The following is a 25,209-nucleotide window of genomic DNA, read 5'->3' as shown; positions in this document are numbered from 1 at the left end:
TAAAGTTAGAATTGCGAGATAAAAAAAAGTTATAATTGTGAGATTAAAAGTCACAATTACTTCCCTCTCTCTCTCACTCTCTCTGGTGGAAACAGACTCACTTATTTAAATCTGAAATAATACAGTATGCAGCTAGATTTTATTTAACTTTACAGAAATTAGCTCTGGAGAAATTTGAATTTTGAAAGAATATTGTTAGACTTATGCCTTGACCTAAGTGACCTGAATCTTCTATGCCCCCCCCCCCCCCCCAGCTTTTTTTGTTTGAAAAGCGTGAAAGTATTTATTTGAAAGTTTGAAAATGTTTATTTGAACATTGAGAAAATGTTGAACTCGCCCTGCCCATTTCTAAATGGTTGTACTTGTTGTATTTTATTTGTTCTCTCTCTTTGCTAATGCAATTCTAATTTCATTTATTGAACTTTGGGGATTACTGTCTAAACCGACTGTACCTTGTTTGACGAATTAATCCATTTTGGATAAAATCGTTCCACTTTTATTGTCATGATTCCATCTGTAATTTAGTATGTATGTTTTCTGCTCATATTTTGGTCATAAGCAATATATATTACTATCAAGCTGAATTTTAAATTGCTTTGAATAAAAAGTAAGACCTAAATGGCCAATGTTTCCCCAAACTGCACTTGTTTTTTAGTTAACTTTAAAAATATCTGTTTTTAAACACCAAGGTTAAATCTGGTCCCATGACCCAGAGGGTTTAGGATAAAACACGTTTTAATTCTGTCAAATTAAAGTTAAATCATGCAATCATTCAGATGTTTTTGTCCATACTTTAAAGCTCATAAGAATGTATTTATTTGTACAATAAACAAACATACGTGGTATAATAACTGTCAGGCGCAACACTTCCTCCCCGTGAGACAAGGCTGGCAAACATGTTGCTGCTTCTTCTTCTTATTGTTTTTTTTTCTTGATCTCACACTAAACGTTGAAAGGTATATTTATGGAGCAAGATTGTAAGAGTTGTTTCAGATGGTTTCAATTCATCAGCTGGATCATACATCTGTTCCTGCTTCAGACAGTAAAAAAAAAAATGCTTAACATACAAAAAAATGTTTATTTTGGATTACGTTAGCATCAGCCTCTCCAGTCCTAACAACTTGTCAAATGTGTCCAGATGTATTTGTGTATTTTCAGATGCTGAAATCTTCAGGATAAAGGACTTCATTTGCAGTTGACGGGCACAAATCAAGTATTGATCAGTCCTTCTTTTCATTATTTATTTATATATGTTTTGTGATGTCCCAGACGCTTTTTCTCAGTCTATGGTCCGAACGAGTGCACTGCAGAAAAAATTGTGTCAGTTGGTCATTCGAATGTGTTTAAAAAATTGAACTCTTGCGAAAGGCTACGGATGGTCCGACAATTCCAGCGGAAGTTCGCGTTGCTAATGATACTGATAAACAAACCTGAATTCTTAACTTGTAATGAAATAAAAAATGATTTTATAATAAGTTGTCATCTCATTTTTTTCATTTACATGATTTCCAACATTATTAGGGAAGTTACAATTAAAATGTATAATTAATATTGTGGCCGTTTTCCCTCACCCCGCTCATTCACATACAGCCAGAAAATTCCATGTTGGCAAATCGTCGGCTGGTCAATGCTCTTGCTGTTCCTCTCCTATACTGGAGACGCAAGCAGAAAAAGAAGAGATCGAATCTCTCCGCCATTTTTGTTTTACTCGCTTCTGACGCTTTTCAACGGTGTAGTACGACGTCCACTGGGGGAGTAATGTGTATTGCGGAGCTGATTTCAACTGCAGTGTGAAGGCGGCGTAATTCTTAGAGCACCTTTGTTATTACATTTTCGAGTTTACAGTATTAATTTTTTGATAAAGTTACGTATTAGCTGAGAAGGAAAACTTGTCAAATGCATGGAACCAAATGCTCAAAGAGCTAAAGCAGAAAGTTCCTAGCAATCACTTCCATTTGATGTCGATGAACTCATTACCCTTGTAATGTAGAAAGCATAAGAGTTGATACTGGCAGGACAGACTGGATAGAGGGAAAAAGAGGACATTTCCATTGATTAATACCTTTAACTGTTCCCAGACATCTGTGGAGATGTATTAAGTAAAGATAATAACAATAAATTTATAATAATATAAAAAAAATATTCATGATTAGTCAGATTTTTATTGGGTAATACATGGAGCTTGTAGAAGCTAGGCAGGGAAACTGCGGTAGTTGTGAGATTTAACATTTATGTACCTCCTAAGGGCAATAAATAATGCTTTGGAGAACAGGTAGAACTTATTACATAATGTTCTGTATGAAAAGAACAGTTGAGCTTTCTCCATGTAATCTCCATGGTTTACACTTGTGATCAGGAAAAGGCTAAATGACAACAAGAAAGAACTAACACAGAATGCCGTTCTAAAATCTATTAAAAGTGACCACAATTTTTTCCCCCCTTTCACAGAACATCCTTCTCCACCACTCCACCAGACGCCAGGACATTTGATGTACTACAGTAAAAAAAAAAAAGATGTCCATTTTTTCCTTTGCAATATCACTTATATCATTTGAAACGATCAAAGCCTTGTATGCGGATCCACTTTTCAAAGGGCTTGAGAGAGGAGATTGTATTCTGTTAATAACTACACATTTGGAAGCATTAAATATAACTCAAAGATTACAGTGCAGTCCGTTCCAAGCAAAACACATTTAGGAAATATTAGCCTGGTTTCTTTGATTTTGTCCAAAGCAGTGGAAACATGATATACAGTACAAAGAACAAAATTAGGGAACATTAGAGAAGTGCTTTTTTGAAGAAATATACTGATGTCTATATTTCACTAAACTAAAATGAAACAAAAGGAAAGATGAACCAAAAGATAATAGTGATATTACAAGACAAATAAGAGCTTTCGTTCAATTTTGGCTTTACTCTCATTACTCTATTCCTATAGTGCAACCCAATTGCAATGGAAATGTACTGTATGTAATTTGGATACCATTTTGTTTTGATATGGGTTATGCCTATATTAGGTAAGGTTTTATGTTGATAATTTAGTAATATTGTTGCTTAAGTTCTACAACACTTGAACATGGGGTACCACAGATGTGTCTTAAATCTGTCTGGTACAAGTAAAACCCATTTAAGGCTACTGCGTATTGCCTATTAGCTTGGCTGACCATAATCTTGCAGGAGTTTGAGAGCCAAGAAAATTAAGGTCTGACCATGAATCACTCCAGTATAATTGCTCTGACACGTATGCCAGTCAAAGGCTAGGTGTCCTTTCGGGTCTCGAGGAAAGTGCATGATAAAAACGAACTGCTTTCTGGCTGAATTTGGGCGGTCAAGGAATTAATTTATTGCTATATTTGCTTTACTCTATAAATATCACCTCAGAGTGCTCTTCAGATACACCTGACAAGCATAAAGATCCTCAACCTGATCATCCCAAAAAAGAAACCCTCTGATGTCTCTTTTTTGGGGAATTGCATTCTAAAAGCATATCTAATGTATTTCTTCAAGGGGTTAGACAAATAAAGAAAGCAAACAAGTTCAATATTGAAATCCTGGGCTGGCCAGACTTGGGGCCAGATTATACCTGATGGAAATGTCCCTTTTAAAGAGATTAGATTGTTTTCAACAACTTTAATTTTACCTTGGAAGGATGACGGTCAAACTTGGTAAGATGAATAAACCCATAAAACATGGCATTGAACAATTGACTTTTCCTCCTCCTTCAGGTAAGTTGAAAAAAGATGTTTTGACCTGCTGGAGAAACAAAGAATCTTTAGAAGAATTTCTGTGTTGTCCAAATTGTTAGTTCCCCACCCCTTTGCATGTCTCTATTTATGATCAATGGAGTCTCGCAGATACTGGATTGTTGTCTTCGCCTACATCAGGTTGGCAAACAGTAACCTTAGCTATTGTTTTATGCTCCACTAGCCGTATAGATCATCCTTTTGCACAAAAGCCAGGCAATTCCTCAGCTTTATGGCTTCGATATTCAGGGCCTTACCTTCACCTCAGGCTGCCTTTGCCTCCCGGAGATTAGTAATGCCGGTCAAATAAGGGCACAGCCTTTGAGTTCAAGCCCAAAGAGCTCATACCACAGGACATAAATTGCTCTGCTTGTTAGTGCTCTTTAGAAAACGTCTGTGTATCTGGCAGAAGACAAGAACTGAGAGCAAAAGCTAATGACTGAACTACCATCGGTCTCGAAGAGAAATGAAGATGAGCTGAAGTTTTTGCAAAGCTTCACTGAAGTGTATGTGTTTTCTGTGCTAAATAAGATCCAGTTATTCAGTCCCTATAATATGTTGTATATTTGTGCTTGAAAGGGGACATATCAAGAAAATCAGACTTTTTCTGTGTTAATATTTACCAACCTAGAAAACGTGAAAAGTGACAACCCAGTAACTTCGTTTTGGTAAGCCTTTCCCTGCAAGCATGTCAAAATATCACTCCCCTTCTGACGTAGGAAGGGGATCTTATTATAATATTACCACCACTTAATCAGCACGTTTGCACCCATGGCACCGCCATTTTGGTTCTTGCAAGCAACAACAGTGTAACCAGTTCGAATGCAATGGCAAAACTTTGAGCAAAGCATGCAAACTGATATGCCGTTGGCTCCACAGACGAGCACAGCACAGAACACTATTTGACCAAAAATTGTCACAGCTGGTTTAAATACCTCAGAGAACTGTCAAGTTAAACACGATGGTACATGCAAGTCGATGAGATCAATCAATGTAACCCCACAACAACTAGGCTACATAAACGTATGTCCACTAACCATTCAGAAACATCCAAGTGCAGTCTAAGCAACCTCTTCCCGAGTCTCTCCATAAGGCTGCACTCCGCTAGTGGTTATTTCTGACATTTTGGATGAGTGACATTATTCGTATGTTTTGTTATAGCCGGAGATTCCCAAGATTGTGTAAAGGATCAGCTGTCTATTGAATGCAGGCGGGGGAGCAGCAGCTCATTTGCATTTAAAGGGACACACACAAAAACAGTGATAGACTTTTCTTCCCTGTTGTGACATGGGGTCAGTAATATTTTTTTAATCTTGATCACCTGTTTAATCGAAATTAAACAGTAATATTGTGAAATAGTATTACCATTTAAATAACTGTTTTCTCTTTTAATATTTTATTAAATGTTTTAAATGTAATTTATTCCTGTGAATACAAAGGTGAATGTTCTGCATCATTCCTCCAGTGACAGTCTTGATCACATGATCAGATATCATTTTAATATGCTGATGTGCAAGAAACAGTTCTTATCATAACAGCTATGCTGCTTAGTATATTTATGGAACCATGATATATATATATTTTTTTATCAGGAGTCTTTTAGTGAATAGAAATAGTTTGTATTTGTTAGCAAACATTTGTAACATTATACAGCAAAGGCATTTACTAATCAATTTAATGTGTCCTAGCTATATACATTTTTAAAATATATAAAAATCTTGGTGCTGCTTAACTGAAGTCTGAGGATCCAAACATGTGCAAACTTGCTTTTCATGCTAGAATTCCTTTGCTACATAATTTCTTACTGTTATTTGGCCAAAGAACCAGCTAAATATAATGTCCCATAATTCAATTAGATTTTTTTCTTCAGATCACCATCAAAAAGATGCATCTGCACTGATGCGAGATTAAACTTGAGAATGTTTCATGTTGTTCTTTTGAAACTTAAGATCACATTTCTCACACCTGTTTCAAATCCTTGAGAGTAGCACATTAAAAGTTTGTAATGTCTTTAAGAGACAGTGCTGAATCATTCGTGGAATGGATCATCACAAGTTCAGCATGATAACAGAAAGGCCCTTATGTTCTTGATTGGATATCACACAGGAACGTGTTCCTGGTACATGTTTCTCAATTAATCTTATAAATGATTCTTTGATTTGTATCCCTAAATGAAATGTTTTTGCATGATCCAAACGAACCCATCACTATAAGCACGCCTTTACAGAACAGCACCAGATCAGCTGATGACTTATCTTAACCAAAACAAACACTTTTATTTGATTTACCCCTTTTCTATCCATATTTTTATTGAATTATTCAATATATAATATAATATAATATAATATAATATTCTTCTTTCTTTACTGTCATGTATCATCATGGGGCCCTATCTTGCACCCAGCACAATTGACATTGTAACCTGAGGCATGTATCATTCCCATTTTGCACCCATGCAAAGCAGAATTTTCCCTCCACAGACGCACGTCGGTAAACCAGAAAATGAACTTGCGCTCCCTGGGCGGGTCGGCGCAAAAAGGAGTCGTGTTTCGGTGCAAACAATCCCTGGTGTTATTTTGCAGTTCCAGAAAACAATTACGCCAATGACCAGAAAAAAAATTAGTCTAAAGTCAGTGGCGCGTTGCGCGTACATTCAGATGCTATTTTAAGCGCGCATGCTTGGTCATAACACAGAGAACAAAGTGCATACACTGTAGACGATTCTCTCATTTACACAGATGCATTTTACTTTTTGCTAATGATGCATTATTATAAGGAAAAATATTTAAACACGAGGGAAATCATTGTTGTGTCCATGACGATGGGAAAAAATAGGCATAAAGCTTACACATTTACCCAAATTATTATAGGTTATGCATGTTCAACCGAAGCTAATTTGGGTGGGTTTGTCCCGTCCCCAATGTCACTTCTCTTTCTTTTACGACTCTGACGAGAACATCGAGCTTCTCAGCTGTGAATCGATTGTGAAGAGCGCCTGGTAAATGCGCCGTTAAAATAGAATCGCGCCATGGAACAAGCGCATCTTGTTCATCACGCTCTTTAAAGGGAATGTGAGATGACGCCTGTATTAGTTTGTTTCCCGTCATGCCCAAACTACACCTATGAATAATGAAGCTACTTCAGACCGAGCCCTTTTAGATTTGCGTCGGGCGCAAGAGTCATTTATCGCCCAAGACCTGCCCACAAAGTTGCTTGATACTTGCATTTTGGATCGTTGACATGGGGCCCGATGTGATCAGGATCCAGCAAAATAAAGGTCAGTAGGTCAATCAATGCTATTTTCAGAAACTTCACTTGTTCAGATGACAATTTTAGGTTGAAAATTCTTATGTTGGTCATACTTCCAAAAAGTAGAATCTGTGATTCTGAATGACAGTATCCACACCAGCGTGGCGACTGACAGCCACACATTCTCCTCAAAACATTGCGATTCATCTGCGCTGTGCCATGTCGAGGCACAACTCATGTAAAGTTGATCATTCCATGAATAACTGCAATTGCAGGTTTCAAACAGAGATGGCGACAAAGAGGAAAACAGAAAGACTGAAAGATATTTTTGGCGTCCTTCCTACATGATTCGGGAAAAGTGTAACTTATCAGCTGGCTCTGACGGTCGTTAAGAAGATGGGATCGATGTAATGAAAAGCCTGTGGTCGTTGTGGTTTCTCCTTTGGTGGCACTCATGAAGAAGTAAGTAAAAGAAGCAACACTTGTTATTTAACTTCTAAAATAAATAAAGGTAGGCTACGTTCTGTATTTGAAAACTGCGCTATGCAAAGGAGTTGACTTACTGCGTTGCTCTGATTGGTTGTAGGTCTACCGACAATCCAATTGAGTGCAGAGGTTTTTTTTTTTTTCCTGGTTCGGTTACGACACGCCTCATAATCAAATCCCAATAGAGCGGTTTCAGACTCATATTCTCTCTTGAATACGAGTATGACGAAGTCAGGCTAAAGACAAACGACTGTGGCTGTGCAAATGGCTAAAATAGCCGAAGATCACAATTTTCAGTATGCATATTAATAAATAATTATAATTATATGTTTAATTTAGTTAATTGTTGGCAAAAGGTGATACAACCTGAGACGTGTGTAAGTGCTACTTGTAGCCAATGCTATTCTTGACCGTTCATGAGTCATAATATGGCCAGCACATGTTGGCAGTTCTGGGCACATTGTTTCCAGCATGATCAATCCTCATCTTGAAACAGTGGGAAAGGATTCAAAGAAAATACTTCCCATAACATTCTTGAGTTCCACATTTACTCGCATGGCAAGGCAAGATTTTGTTTGAATGTTCTCAGCAGGTTTTGGATGTCTTTTGAACAGTAAGATGAATTGTACAAAAGGATCATTTGCAATAAAAAACAGTCATTGTCTTCTATACTTGGCCTACATGGACTTAAGTGCAATTAAGAATTATCTTGTCTCCAAACAACACACAGAAGTGGGTTTTCTAAATGTATCACTATTTTTTAAAGATTCGTTTGAATAAATATTTCATTGACTGATTCATTCAGCAATAACACACACACACACACACACATATATATATATTAGTTGAAGGAATTTAAGCTTGTGAGATTTTACTTTGTCAAAGAAGTTAGTGTGTTTATCGAAAATGTTCTTTTCATGTATTTTTTAATATGAACTTGGAGGTGACTGAAGGGTCTGGACCATGCCAGGAGTGCAGTAACAGTGCTTGCTCATTTAGCCCATTTTCCAAATGAAAGGACTTGTTTAAACATGTGTCAATACATGCGTCTGCTTTTCTAGGGTACCTAGGTCTTTTGGAACCAATTTATTGTTATTGGAACCAATAGTTTGAGTGACCATTTCATATTTAAAGGCTTTACTTTATTATTAGATTAAAGTCCTCTCATTAAGAGGAAAGTACATGTTATCTTGATGTTTTGAGAAGAGTCTGTTAATTGCTATAGCCTGACCAAATCCAACCTTGAAGAACCTGTGTGTTGGTATTCTTGGTTACAGGTTAAGGAGCAAATGGCATTGTTGGAGATTGACTGACTTGTTTTCTTCGACATGATGGGTCAGTCTTGTGACCTCGGAGGACCACTCAAACCTAACTCAGGGTCCTGTTGGCACTGCCTATCTGTCCATGTGTGGAAAATAACTATGTTTATCCAACGCATTCTCATCCTAGGGCGTCATATAGTGACGCTTTTGACAATGCGTATACATCCAACGCACATGGCACCCTTAAGCATCAATATAACACGCTTCAGTTATGGGTAGGTTTAGGTCTGGGGTAGGATTAGGGTTAGACCACTAGGAGGCGCCTTCTGGCCCATATATATCTGAGTCTCATATTGACGCTAAAGGGTGCTGCCATGTGCGTTGGATGTATACGCATTGTCAAAGGTGTCAATATATGATGCCTTGGGATGAGAACGGGGTGGTTTATCTATTCATTCAATCTGCAAGCAACGACGTAGCTTAGACCTTGACGAAGGGTATAATTGCTGTGATCTTTGTAACTGTAAGTGGGGCGGCCTACAAACTCCTTGTGAGTCTTTTTTGGTTCTTACATTTCTTTATTTCCTTTAATTACTGAATGGTTTAGTCCAAGTGGGAGGGGCTTATCATTTTTAAGAGGGCCTCTCAGTGTCTTAAGGAAACTCATAGAGTTAGTTAGGAGGTATTTGTTGCTCTACTTTGGATCAATTTATTGACATAGCCGAAAGATTGTGAACTGATAACTTTATTTTATTTTTGTTTTTGGGGGATTTCAACTGTAAATATGCACTCCATTGGAATACACACTGAACTTTTTTGACTTCATCTTCACGTCACTTAATTTTTTACGCCTCCATCAGCCGGTACATACAGAGCAGTGGTGCTGCTACTGATTGAACATCTTTGGGGCCTCTTGATAACAGTTGGCACACCTTTGTCTCTGTTACAGGTACCAATAATTGTGACCAACGTGTTTTGAAGAAAAACTTTTATTTTTATAATCAATGTGACCCCCAACCACACACACACTATCAATTCTTTTACTTCAATGAAAGGTTCGATTTTGAATGAAAGATCAGAAGGATAAACGATGCCGATTTATTTTTTACAGCCTGTTTTGATCATATTTACCAGGGGTGCCTTTAATTCTAAGCACGGCAGTATATTATATAAACACAAACTTTTGTTAGATGCGATTCATCGATTTGACAGCACTATATCAAACATAATTAGTAAATATAAATAGTATTGCCTGCTGAAACTATAACACAAAAAACAAATACATGTCAAAGTGTCTGCTGTTAAACAGTGGATTTTACAGTGGATTCCCACACTTCAGCATTAGACGATGGCCACGTTCTTTTTGGGAGGGGATTAACATCTCTGCAAATGCTGCAGACCCCTAGTGAGTGACTAACCCGATGGCAGACAATGTATGAGCTGTGGATGGATTAGGGTGTCTGCATCGCTCGCACCCTGTTTACACCACCCTGCCTTTCACGCTAAGTTTGCAGAAAAGTCAAATCAGTCAAAATGGAACGTTGCCCAGCCATAAGAGAGCTGTAGGATCAGGTCAAACTCCTGTTGCCAGGCTGTATCGCATTGTGCAGCCTTAAAAGATTTGGTTTGATTTCAAAGCTTATTTGATTTGACTTTCAGACGGCACGTCTCTCATACACTTCATGCTGTTGACATTATTGGTTTCTCGGTTTGAAAGGAGAGGTTTTTATTTCTATTATATATTTCAATGACACTATTGTAACACAGTAAGAAAGTTGATCAACACCTATAAACCAGATTTCTTGGTAAATGTAAATGGATAATGTATAAAAACTGAGTTCAGGAATTCCTAAGTTTATTGCATTTCTTTTTTCACCATAGTGGTTTGTTTGCTCTGATGAATTGCAATGATGAAAAGATCTCATATGGAGATGACGAGAAAGAGAAAACCAAACAAATTAACGCCTGCTTATAATATAAATGATTCCGTCTTACATCAGTAACACATGTACAAAGAGTTTGTGTCAATGACTACCATATGAAGAAAACCATACAGGCTCAACTTCAGAAAGCACATCGCAAATGCTCCACGGAACTGAAGTGTCACTTCACAATTTGTTCGAGTTGTGCAGTGAAACAATAGATGAATGACACAAGCTTTATAAGATCAAAAGAAGAGTTTAGTGGTGAGGACAGAAAGCAATCTTGCATTAAATATTCTCACGAAAACACAGAAAGAATGTTACTATTTTGGCATTAATGAAGACAGAAGAAGATTTATCACGTCACCCAAAAAGCTGTATTATATATGGGTAGCACTTTACAATAAGGTTCCAATAGTTGACATTAGTTAATAAAGCATTTTATTAATGGAGTTTGCAAAACTTATTTTAAAGTTTACACTATTCAACATTCATTGATGTGTTACTAACATTTGTAGACTCTTTATTAACATGACTTTCCATTAATAAAACAATTATTAATGGAATTTATTGTATTTCAACATACCAATGCCTTATACACAACAGTATTTTTACATAACATGGTGAGTTAGAAATGTGCATACTTGTGTGTGTCAACTGCTACATAAAGTAATATAAATATGTACAGTAAGTTAACCTTACAGAACAGTAAAGCTATTTACAGGCATTGTTCATAGTTTGTTCATGTTAACTAATGGATTAACTAATGCTAACTAATAATAATGCATGTGTGATTTAATGTTAACAAATATTAACTAAAGCTGAACAGAGGTGTTGTTCATGGTTAGTTCATGTTAACTAATGCATTAACTAATGTAAACTAATTGTGCTGTTAACAAAAAATTGATGCATTAGTATATGTGTGAGTTAACGTTAACAAATAACTAATGCTCCTGATAATCCTGAAAAAAAATTTATCATGGTTTTCTAAAAATATTAAAAGCAGCAGTTGTCAATTGTAAATAATAAGAACGTTTAGTTGAGCACTAAATCAGCATGAATGATTTCTGAAGGACCATGCGACACTGAAGACTTCTGCTGTGTGTTTCTGGCATTATTTTAAATCAATTACATAATGTGAAAGAAAATACAAAAATGATCTATATGCACTACCATAATTCGAAGAAGCAAGAAGTAAATCTGCACATCTCATGCGAGTACAGAATCACATCACAGATTCATGACAGACTGATGGTCCGTCTCTCTCTGCAGACATTATCACAACATTTCACATGGTTCTTTTACTCCCTGGACAAACTTGAAATGCTTAAGCCATTATTAACCCGACAACACGGCATTGTACTTTATTTCAGTTTTCACTCCGGCCTATTATTCATTTCTATCTCATGATCTAACCAAAGGATTATGATGATATTCCTTTTGCCGTGATGTATCCATGTTTTATTTTGACATTTACATCCTGATGCTGGAGTCATAAACCAATCATTAAACATCATTAATCCCCAGGTCTCTCCTTAAACCGGCCATTCTGCAGTCTACCCTGGAGGTATTACAGCAATCTTAACTACCATTGGCTGATAGACTTCAGCAAAAATTATTACCTTAATAAAGTCCATTTTACAATATTTGCATGCACAAGCATCTTATATCTGACACCGCAAAGGCTGTCTGGCTCATTTTAAGTGCTCCCTCTGGGAAGTTTCTTGGCAGGATAAGTGATGTGTGGCACTCCCATTTGGAGAGGGACCGCAGTGATGCCGTTTGAGTAAATATGGGCTTTTAACTCTGTTCCAAGTCATCTTTAGGTTAAAGTCCATGTCATTGCCTTCTATATCCTTGCCTTCTCCACCACACTCTCTCTACCCCTTTGAGCTGGAAATATGAAAATAATACTGCAACGTCACCTCACGTCACCTCACAAATACAGCTGGAGGCGTCTGCAATCACCAAATTTAAGAACAGTGTTGTAAACTTAATTAATGATCACAGCAAAAAGCTAGTAAAATTCAATGTCCAAGAACACTGTTTATGGATATTTAACTTTTAATAGCAATGGTGGTGGGAGCTGGGAATGACTTTTGATTTGGCATGGAAAGTGTAAAGAATCCTGCTGATACTTGCGCCACAGGTTAACAACACAATTTCAGTTCACAGAAAAAAGAAAAAAAATCCCTGCGAGATTGCTTTTGCAACAGTTGATTTTGTTGAGATTTAAAGTGAATAACATTTTTCAAGGAAATAATATATGGAATGACTTTAATGATACAGTGGACACTGTTAAAAAACGAAAAGAAGAAGAAATTGCAAATGCCAAAAAAAGATCCAATTATAGAACTCTGTGACAAATTTGGTATTAAGAGGCGATACTAAATTATTCCATGTGAGAATGACAAATTGTATAAGACACATGATAGTTGCTTTGACCATTTTAGAGATTTGCTTTATGTTCCCTACTAATAAAAAGGGGAATCTGAAGGGATAGCAAGCAGATGCTTGGCCATAATCTTCACAGGTCCTTCCCAAATGAAAACCATAGGTCATAAATCTCATCTCAGTAATGGCCGTGTGTGCTGTTTTAAAATCACTCGTCAAAATATTACAAGATTTAACTGACATCCAGAAATGGTCCGTAATTGCTAGGGGAGAACGAGGCTGTTGTCAGTTTGTAGTCCAGTGAATATTTCTTAGTGTTGGTTTATTTTAAGTCAGTTTAACATTAAATACGTGGCTACTGAAAATATACAGAAAATGTACAAGGACATTGCTCAGGTAAAAAGATACACGATAACCAACGCAGGGCATCTTGTCACATTTTTCTGCAAAAATGAAGAGTAAAACAATTATGAGAAACAAAACAAATCATCAAATGATAACTATATGGCAATGTGAGCCTACTGGCATTTGGATGTGCTCAACTTTTAACAAAAAAATATTAAACTTTTATTTTAATGAACAAATGTATAACATTTTAAATCTATTTGACAATTAACCTTCATCATATATACGGTAGGTGGAACGTAAATGCATGGTTTTACTGTACTTAAAAATTACTGACCAAACCTTAAAGTACTTAGGTATATCTCTTGTAAGGACATCTTACCCATGCCATGTGGTATTGTATCTTCTATAAAGTAGCTCTCAGACAGGATTTATTCCCTTGAATGAGACCCCACTCCAGAAAATCCTTTTCCCACCATTCCTTAAAACCCAATGCTTTCTTTTATGTCTTGCATCCACTGTGAATCCTTCACTATTCTTGAAGACATGTATTATACTCTTCTATATAAGCGAGACCACCACTGCTTTTCTTTCGCCTCTGTCTTCATGGGGAGTGCTGGATTAAAATCCTGGGGGGTGGATTATAGCAATAACCGTTTATTAATTTCTACAGACCTCAAAGGTACAGTATGATCTGTGAGAAAAAGAGCAGGACAATAGAACTCCTTCATCTCCTGGTGTCTGCAAGATTCATTGCTGTGTGTTACTTTACAAAGCGCCAGTGAAAAGAAACAGATGTTGTGTATCTGATACTTTTAAAAACAGTGTAAATCATCACTACCTCTGAGTATACATTTTTAAGATGATCAATAATAGCTATACTTAAAGCTTTTCAAGTTCCCCCGAGAACAAAGGCCCAAAGATCCGGTTTAAAGAAAATACTTCATAAGCAATTCAGAGCAGAAGAAATACAAACTTGTAGATTAATCAAGCAGCGATTCTGCCCATATCTGGACAAAACGTTAATACATAAAAATAAGGAGTGCTCTATATTGAAATTATATAAGTGAAATTATTTACAGTAATAGAACCTATTGCCAATGTTAACATACTGTATGTCATCCAGTTAATATCATAAAGCATGTATACTTAAGGATGAGTACAATGTTGGAGGCCTGTATAATTATTGAGAAGTCTACAACTCCACTCAGACATGTTTCATTCATCAACAGTCCATATCAAAGATTTTCAAAATCCCTAAACATAATTATAAGGGGTGATTATGATGATTTCACTTTTCTAACTTTAGTTGCTGTTTGATCATAAACAACATCTGCAAATTTACAATGCTCAAAGTTCTAAGCTATTGAGATATTTTCTTTTAAAGACTACATAAATGGCTGGTAGGGACTACACAACATTCCTCTCAGGCTAGTGACATCACTAACCCTGAAATGTATTTATATTTTGCGATTTATAGATTATCACGACAGAATATGCTAATCAATGACTTAGAACATACACATAAGCTACAGAAATTCAACTATTCAGAAATATCCTGTTGCATTCAACATGTTGTCACTTCTTCTTGAGTCTCTCCATCTTTATCTGACTCCGGTTTGAACATAAAAGGCGAAAGGATTTTTTTTAATTGTCAGTTTATGTATGTGTGAGGTTATCAAAGCTGCTAAGGACACAAGTTGTTGAAGCTCCGCCCCCTCTGAGGGGAGCAGCAGCTCATTTGCATTTAAAGGAACAGACACAAAAACTTTGTGTTTTTGCTGACCCCACGAGAAGTGACAATTTTGTATAAAAATATCTATGGGGTATTTTGAGCTAAAACTTCACTTACACACTCTGGAGACATCAGAGACTTATTTTACGTCTTGTGAAAAGGGTATCATACCACTCCATTGCTCAGTGTACTTTTCTAAGTGACTGGACTGGCCTGGCCTGAAAGATGATAAAATGAGCAAATAAAAAATAAATAAATAAATAAATCCCCCAGACAACCAACCAATCAACCGCTAGCCATTGATGGACAGCAGCATTGCTAAAAGTAGCAAATATACACTGACCGGCCACTTTATTAGGTACACCTGTCCAACTGCTCGTTAACACTTAATTTCTAAGCAGCCAATCACATGGCGGCAACTCAGTGCATTTAGGCATGTAGACATGGTCAAGACAATCTCCTGCAGTTCAAACCGAGCATCAGTATGGGGAAGAAAGGTGATTTGAGTGACTTTGAACGTGGTATGATTGTTGGTGCCAGAAGGGCTGGTCTGAGTATTTCAGAAACTGCTAATCTACTGGGATTTTCACGCACAACCATCTCTAGGGTTTACAGAGAATGGTCCGAAAAAGAAAAAACATCCAGTGAGCGGCAGTTCTGTGGGCGGAAATGCCTTGTTGATGCCAGAGGTCAGAGGAGAATGGCCAGACTGGTTCGAGCTGATAGAAGGGCAACAGTGACTCAAATAACCACCCGTTACAACCAAGGTGGGCAGAAGAGCATCTCTGAACGCACAGTACGTCGAACTTTGAGGCAGATGGGCTACAGCAGCAGAAGACCACACCGGGTGCCACTCCTTTCAGCTAAGAACAGGAAACTGAGGCTACAATTTGCACAAGCTCATCGAAATTGGACAATAGAAGATTGGAAAAACGTTGCCTGGTCTGATGAGTCTCGATTTCTGCTGCGACATTCGGATGGTAGGGTCAGAATTTGGCGTCTACAACATGAAAGCATGGATCCATCCTGCCTTGTATCAACGGTTCAGGCTGGTGGTGGTGGTGTCATGGTGTGGGGAATATTTTCTTGGCACTCTTTGGGCCCCTTGGTACCAATTGAGCATCGTTGCAACGCCACAGCCTACCTGAGTATTGTTGCTGACCATGTCCATCTCTTTATGACCACAATGTACCCAACTTCTGATGGCTACTTTCAGCAGGATAATGCGCCATGTCATAAAGCTGGAATCATCTCAGACTGGTTTCTTGAACATGACAATGAGTTCGCTGTATACTCAAATGGCCTCCACAGTCACCAGATCTCAATCCAATAGAGCATCTTTGGGATGTGGTGGAACGGGAGATTCGCATCATGGATGTGCAGCCGACAAATCTGCGGCAACTGTGTGATGCCATCATGTCAATATGGACCAAACTCCCTGAGGAATGCTTCCAGCACCTTGTTGAATCTATGCCACGAAGAATTGAGGCAGTTCTGAAGGCAAAAGGGGGTCCAACCCGTTATTAGCATGGGGTACCTAATAAAGTGGCCGGTGAGTGTATATTGGTATTCACATTGAGGTAGTAGCGTTGATTTTGTATGTTTTACATTACTATTCAAAAGTTTGGGGTATTGTCATTTTTTCAATAAAATACTATTTTTATTCAGCATGGATGCCTTCATATGATTTTTTTTTTAACAAATGCTGTTTTTATAACTTTCTATCCATCAAAAAAAGAACACTGAATCCATGGTTTCAACAACAACAAAAAAATATTACCCAGCACAATGGTTTTCAACTTTGATAATAAGAATAAATGTTTTTTAAGCACCAAAGCATATTAGAAGGATCATGTAACACTGAAGACTGGAGTAATGATGCTGAAAATTCAGCTTTGCTTTCACAGGAATAAATTACCTTTGAATATATATATTGAAATAAAAAAGAGGTTTTTTTAAATTGTAATAATATTTCACAATATTACTGTTTTTATTGTATTTTTGATCAAATTTTACATTTCTCTTGACAATATTTGATCAATAATGATGTATAGAATCAAAACAAGCTGGAATTCTGAAATGAATGACTCTTTTGAGTTAGTATCTTCACTATCTTGACCAGACCATGAGTTATTTTCTTGAGGCCACCAGTTACTATCTTGAGGCCACAAGATAGTTATAATTATTTATTTTAAATCACTTATAAGTGGGACTAGGGGGGCTCCGTATGCAACAGATTAAGTGACTGATTAAGTAACTTAATTAAGTCATTAATTAACTTACCTGTAAGCAGATTTTATGTCATCTGTATTGGGTCAACGTTTTCATGGTATCTGTTAAGAGGAATCTCCAGGAACTGACGTTTATGTCCCCCTGTTGGATTGTGAGGAAATGGAAAATGCCTTATGATTGATGTCAGCTTCATATGCAGTCAGGTCAGGTCAACACTTGCTGCTGTGAATGGACCATAAAATACTGAATACTGATCTCAGAATTGCCCACACACTTTCTCAGTCTTCTTTCTTTTCTCTTATAGACCACCAATGAACATTACATTAAAAGATTAAAACTAAAAGAAAAAAAGAAAAGAAAAATCATTTAATTGTATATGTCAGAAAAAATTACCTTATACAAATAACTATTTAGAACCTCCTAATTACCGGTGCAGACGATTAAATATCCAGAGAAGCTCGTTTTAAATTCTTTCCTTTATATACTGATCCCTCTACGTAACAATAAAAAGTCAGGAAATGACTCCCAATTATATAAATTAAAATGGCAACACCTAACTCTCATTTAAACTCACAGAATGAGAGAAATAGAGAAGCTGCACTGTGGGCCAACTGTTGTTTTTCAGTGGAAACTTTTGATAAATCTTTTATCTTTGAACTAGGAAAAACTTTTAGTATGAGTCCATGTCATGCAAGATTGGTTTATATGAGGCCAGATCTGGTGTAAACAATACATATTTTCTTTTATATTGATAGCTCAGCCAAAACTCATAAGAAAACTCTCCTGCTCTTTATTAGACTACGGCACGCACTCTCAACTTTGTCCTGACAACAGACGAGCAATCCAAGGATTGGTCAAGGAGTAAACAAACTAAAACAATGGAGGAAGTCTAGATGATTTAGAGATTAGCATGATGTGGGTTGGTGAAAAAAAAAAAAATCATAGCTGGCTCCTTGCTGCCACAAAAATTGCAGGCACAGCCAAGCTGGGGTGGGCCAGGATAACGCACACTCATGGCAAATCATAACTATGTAATGTATTGGCAAATTGGTTGTTAATTTGTACAATCTCATTCATACAGTTTCATATGATCTGCTTACGCCCTATGAGGGTTAGGTTTAGGAGGTGATTAGGGCTGGACCTTTCTTTTTTTTTCCTGAAAATCTTGTTTTTGTACAAATTAACCCCTGGTTTCAAAGACAAGGCTTAAGCTAGCTAGTGTGAAATGCATCTTTGAGCCGTTTTAACTGACGTATCTTAAAATATGTCAATTGGTTTGTCTCAAGATGCCATACCAATAATGTTTTTCTTAGGCCTAATCCTAGACAATCCAAGCCATGTCTGTGTAACCAGGCCTAAATTGTACAAACACATTTGAAATCCAAAAGTTACATTTTCTGCAAGACGTAAACAACACTGGTCCAGAAGCACTTCCTGTTTCAGTTTTTTAACACTACATAGCTGGGATAAAATACAACCAACAGAACATATAAAACTGAATCAAAAAGTTAAATAAACATCTTTAAGATGTTTTCTTTACATGTGAAATAAAGAAAACAGTTACAAACTGAAACAGGAAGTGTTTCTAGACCAGTGTTGTTTAGCCTCCGTCTTGCAAAATGGTCTTGGTTTAAAGAAATAGCCTAAGAAGTGCCAAGAGCTAAAACAAAACAAATGATTTTAGCTTAGATTTATCATTTTATATTTAATTTTGTGATATTAAAATCTTAACATAAAACTTTACATAATTTGGTGAATATTGCCAAGGGTGAAAAATTTGCAGGTCAGTATTTTTTTTCCCCATCATCTTTTCAGGCTCTCTACACAACACGTTTGAAGAGTTGCTGGCAAGACTGGACTATGCCTACAAAGTACAGTGGTGTCCACTTACTTACCGAGGACAGTCTTGTATCTCCATCTGCTTGTTTTTTTCTAGCCACAGTGTTTGTTTTCTCTCTCATGATCAAATGCCCCCGCCGCCCGTCGAAACGGTTCTTCTCTCTGTTTTGTAGCGTTCGAATTTATTAATCATAAATTCTTGAATAAACTGTAAAATAAATAAACAAAAAGCCTAAAATGGTCAAACCTCCTTTTGGAAAATTGGATTCATTCTATCTAATAGGTTCATCCAGCATCGGTTCGTCTCAAATGGTCCTCTCTAGCTTCGGAAAGGCAGATTCATTCTAGTGAATCGGTTCGTTCGGACGAGTCAAGTAACTATTACAGATCAAATCATGATGTTTATGACTTTTTGCGATTTAGTGTTGTATTTTATTTAATACAATTCCGTAAAATTTTGCTGCTAATTTTCCAATCAGTAGGCCATTTAAACATGTTATACTTATGATGTGTTTTTTAAAAGCATGTGTTTGTAGGCTATTTATGAAATAATATTGTAAAAAAAAAAAAAACATTTTTGAAAATGTATGTTAGCGCAACATGTGACTTCCCAGTGGTAAGCATGCAGGCTAATAGCTCACTGGCAGGTACAAAGTTCCTTTATTTGCTAAATGATTTGACAGTTTATAATGTCTAATGTTTAATGTGTTGCTCTGGATGCTATCCAAGTGCCCTGGCATAGAACCATCATCAGGTGCCATGCTACTCAACTAGAATTTATGTGACTCTGTTTCTGTTACATTTCTATTTTCTAATGTGCAAAATATTTTAAATTTGGCTAGATTTTAAATAAAGATGTTATTTAATTCTTGGTTCATCCAAAAATGAAAATTCTGTTATTCACCCTTAATTCGTTCCAAACCCGTCAGACTTTCGTTCATAACACTTTCTGTCCTTCCATTGAACTTTTTGAAGAGTCTATCCAACTACCACTTTGACTCTTTAAAAAGTTCATAAAGAGATCATAAAACCAATCCATTTCATACCATGAATGACCATTGGTTTAGTCCAAATTTTCTGAAGATAACTGAACGGTTTATATTGAACAGATTCAATTTTGGCATTTGTATACATTTAAAAATTGATCAGCAAACATAAAAGCTCAACTCAATCTGCTTGACGCACAAGAACAATCCTCTTGTGGTAGCTCAAACGTGGCGCATAACACAGGAGAATGAATAAACCTCATTGTTTTTCGCATGCATGTCAAGCGAACATATTATTGAGCTTCCATTTACCATAACTGATGTGTGAGTTGTGAATAAAAGAACTAAATTAAAGCTGCAGTCGGGGAAAAAGAGTTTTTCCTCTTGGTTGCCATCTCTGTTCGAAATCTGCAATTGCAGTCATTTGTGGAATTAGCAACTTTACGCAAGTGTGTGGATACACAATGTTTGAGGAAAGTGTGCGGCTGTCAGTCACTGTGGCGGTGTAGAGACTGTCATTCAGAATCACAGATTATTCTTTTGGGAAGTATGACCAAGATAAGAATTTTCACCAGGAAAATGTCATCTGAACTAAGAAACGTCCACTTTTGTTCTGGTTCTGTCATTGCAGTAAATCGCACTGATTAACATTTGCTTATAAGTTATCAAATCATGCAAAACTGCATGTGCAAATTATAAAAACTGTGGAAATTATACTTTGTTCTCAAATTGTTAATGTTAACAACATCTGCATTGTGTGACTACATGTAATGTAGGCTACTTCCGATATGCATCCTTGTTTTCACATGGGTTGGTTGCAGTCTCTTTTTTCACTCCGGAGTCTTTTGCATTTTACAGCGGGTGAATCTGTTGTCACTTGTGATTGTCAATTGAACATTTCTGGATCCGCCATCAAATTAATAAGTTTAATTATATCAAGTGCTGTAAGAAAAGGCTATAAATATCCAGCATCATCACACGCAATATCCCAACCTGACTCCTTTATGTGTACAGATGTGATGTAATGATCCAAAGACATGCTCGAATCTCCCGCGGAAATCCACCAGTGCCACTGGAGTTAAAAACTAAATTTTCTCAAATATGTATTTTGGATCATTTTTAACCCAAACAAGCTATGGACTGCAGCTTTAAATCTGTTCATCAAAAAAAGCTGTTACATCCTGACCATCATTTTTCACAAATGAACATAGCCTGTTTATAAACATAGGTGGTGGGAGGCTGCATCTAAAGCTGCAAGGCACAATTTTGCTGCCACTTGAGGTAAAAAAAAAGTGTTTATACAACAAAACACTGGAAAACATTTAGCCTTCTCATGAAAACAATAATAATAATGAGGAATAATAATATTCCTTATTGCAATTTATTTATCTTTTAAATATGAATATCATAATTAACAATCAGACATATAATAAAAGTGGTCTTTGAAGGTCCCTATACAGATGTTTTAATTTAATTTAATTTTATTGTTACAGATAGATAGGATGGAGGGATAAAGTTTGTCAATAAGGTGAATATCTAAATAAACAATATTCCATCCCAATTCCATCACAGGTTTTTTGTCTGTCAGTGTGTGTTTTTGAGGGGTGGGGCCAGATGAACCTTCAGCACTCCGAAACTGCTCTAGATGGAGTTGGATGCAAACTTCGTGAGGTAGAAGCTCTCCGCAATGACTTGGATGCTGTCCGGAGTTTAAAAGTGGATTTTTGTTTCAGAATTACGGCAGAGAACCGCAAAATAAACCAGGCCTATATGGGCTCCATTAAAAGCGCAGTTGAGTGGAATTAGGGGATTTATCTTTGGGATTTTCTATTTAAAGTCATTTTTGTTTCTTTTCCATTCTCCCATGCCCAGTCTTGCTCAGATTACGCACGGGGACACTGATGTAAACTGTCATGACATTTTAACCGAAGTCAAGAATCGCACGTCCCATAATAATCATAGTTGACAGCAATCTGTTGCTCAGCCGCTGGTGTCTGCTAGCAGCGCGAGGAGAAAGCCATATTACAGACACATAAGAGCCTCGCGCTCAGTGGATTAATATGACGCTCGCGATACTTAGGTAGGTTATTCGATCGGCTTACTTCATTATTTTCGAGTGTATCAAAAGATTAATTTACGTCTGAGAGATCGCCACGGAATAAAATCCAGTTTCATTAGACCACGCAGAGCTTGAAATTGAAAATTTTATTAACTAACCTAATATTTTTTTCAGATTAGGCTATATCTAAATGTTAGCCTACTTTTAATTTATGAGGACGCTCGGCAAATATAATGTAGCCTATGATTATGCACGGAGACTTACGTTTTTAATCATTAGGCTATTATTTTATTTGATCAGATAATTATTACCATTTTGTGTACATGAATTTTATAAACGTTTTTTACACTATTATTAAAAATAATAATAACAACAACAAATCCTAAATATCGAAATGTCTTTGTATTATTATTAAATGACATACAATCAAAAATCGAAAAAGATAAAATGTTGTAATTAATAAGAGGATTATTGTTATTATATTATTCAGTAATTCAGCTTTCTAGACCGAAAAAAAGCTCACAATAAGAATTTTGTGTTACATAATCAATGTCCTTTATCTTTGATTTACTGTATTATTGAGGGCCAAACAGGGTTGAGAATCGAGACAAGTTCATCAGGGATATTCAAGTTTTGACCTGCCAGTTACTAAAATCCAGATCTTATGGTTTTTAAACATCCCTTTGTTCCTTCTCTTGCCCAGTGTTAGGTAATCTGGCAGCGCATTCTGCAGTAAAATCAATAAGTGTTTTTGAGAAGACCTGTCCAGAAGGAGAGAAGATGATGGTATTATAGAGATAAAGACAGGTGCAGTCTGACAGCTGCACGCTTGGTGCCAGTAAACAGATTTAACAGCATAATTTACTGCCTTAGACAGATATTTCAATGAAGCTGCTGTGGTCCTGACTCATGGGTGTCGGTAGATCCACTTCGGGGTGAAGTGAGTGTGATGTTGAGGGCAAAGAGAGGGTCACCCATTAGTGTGCTGCAGATTTATTGTATACTTTACTCATAGTTATTGCATGGGCATTGTTTATTTTTGTGGTTTTATGTTTGGCTGCCGTGTATACTGAAACAATATTCCCCAAAAGAACTTTATATGTGCCAAATACACACTCCGAATTCCTAATTCTTTGTCAGGTCATCACCGCTTCTTGTTTTGAGTCTAGTCCCTATAGGCTATTTTATTTCATTTGGGATGGATGTTGAACGTTTTACTCTCTTTCCTCATTTCTTTGGGATTTCTTTAGCGGAGGAATTCCAGGGGGTCTGGGCCATGGTTCCAGGCCAGGCCAGACAGACATCCACTCTGTTTTATTACAGATTCTGTTTATGGCCTGTTTACTGCTCTGACCTTTTTCATGGTTCTGCCTGAACTTGCTGCCTAACACAACTGCCTGAACAATGTTCTGTGGAATAGGCTGGGCTTTTGGACTTCGTCATACACAATAGAAAAAGGCAGTTTAAAGAAACAGAGAAAACAGTTGCTGATGCACTGAAGTGGACCTGGAGCTGAGACCACCGGTGGTCCTTGGGATTCTAGGTGGCCCGCTAGTTGATTGGCTGATAGAAAAATAGAAAGATATTTTATATATGAAATTGTAATACATTAATATTATTATAATTATATAAATATATTAATGATGCTGTATAATAATTTATATACACATATGTTTGGAAACATTACTATTTTTAATGTTTTTGAAAGAAGTCTCTTATTCTTATCAAGCCTGCATTTATTTGGTCAAAAATGCAGAAAGAAAACAGTAATATTGTACAGTAATATTATTACAATTTAAAATAATGTTTTGTTTTCTTTTAATACACTTTAAAATATAATTTATTTATGTGATGCAAAGCTGCATTTTCAGCATCATTACTCCAGTCTTCTGTATCCTTCAGTCTTCTAAATGTTGTAATGTTAATGTTTTCCAAAATTTTTGGCTAGTTCTGTACAGTATATATTACACTAACTTTGAATTAAGTGAGTCATTTATACTCAATGAATTAGCTGATTCATTATTTTTAAATGATTCATTTTATGTACAGAAATAAAAGTTCAGTCCAACAGACATTAGATGAGTCTAGATTAGTAATTTCATTGAAATAAAAGGAAAATTGCAGTCTAGAAAAATTATGAATCAGTGGCCAACCTTGAATGAAATTCGAATTGTTTTGCCACCTGAAAAAGTTTTTCAATATATTGGGATTCAATATATTCTATATTAATTGTTGTACTTTGAAGTTGATACCTGCATCAGGAGAAATTACACAACAGACCATTTAAGCTTCTTTCTATAAATGATATAGTTTTGGCATTTAGCTGAATGAGCACAACAGAAGAACAGGATCTGTTGTTTGTAAATGAGAGGACAAAGACATGAAAAGCTGTCACACTGTCCTAACAAAAGCTCGAAGGCATAATCGGTCAGATGGTGGGGATGCCCCTCATGCTGCACTCAGAAGCTAATTTGGGAAATGACAGTGGATTTGCTTGGATTTGACTTAAATGTAGATAAACATTGGTTACACAGTTTTGATTAGATTTCTCTTTGTGGTTTAGATGGACAAAATCTGTTCCCGATTTCACCTGAATCCTGAAAATATAAACTCGAACATCATCTATCTTTTATTTTCTGGAGAAATCCCCTTTCTGGTTCCAAGGCGATGGCATATCTGTGCGTCAGACTGGACATATTTCTCCAAATGAATACTGCTGACAAGCGCTAGGAACAGCAGGCAACGGGAGGTTTTGGCTATGGGTTATAAATACAGAGAAAGTGTCAAAGACATCGGAATATTATTCATTGCCTAAGATAAGTAAATTTCGGGAAAAGAAGATGTCCTCAAAATTTTGGTGGAGAGAGAGGAGGTTGTACGAAGATTTCTTCTTATTTCTTCTAGACTAGAGATCATCGTTTAATGCTTGATGTGCATAATAAATATTGTTTCCTTTT

At 36.5% G+C, this 25,209-nt stretch overlaps 1 long non-coding RNA gene across 6 annotated transcripts in view; it reads right to left on the bottom strand.

Annotated features, from left to right (window-relative positions):
• The window catches only part of LOC120484364 (uncharacterized), a 70,927-nt gene that overhangs the window by 16,982 nt on the left and 28,736 nt on the right, over positions 1–25,209 (bottom strand). For 2 of the 6 annotated variants that reach the window (XR_016145760.1, XR_016145758.1), the window contains exons 3-5: positions 19,264–19,415; positions 17,420–17,509; positions 3,641–3,753 (exon numbers count right to left, since the gene is read on the bottom strand). This is a non-coding gene — a long non-coding RNA (uncharacterized LOC120484364). The remainder of the gene's footprint in view (positions 1–3,640; positions 3,754–17,419; positions 17,510–19,263; positions 19,416–25,209) is intronic. The other 4 variants (XR_016145761.1, XR_016145763.1, XR_016145759.1 and 1 more) reach the window with 4 other exon arrangements.

The sequence above is a fragment of the Pimephales promelas genome, chromosome 12 (genome assembly GCF_988280905.1).
Source record: "Pimephales promelas chromosome 12, fPimPro1.hap1.1, whole genome shotgun sequence".
NCBI classification, from domain to species: Eukaryota; Metazoa; Chordata; class Actinopteri; order Cypriniformes; family Leuciscidae; genus Pimephales; species Pimephales promelas.
This window is presented reverse-complemented; position numbering and strand designations above follow the sequence as displayed.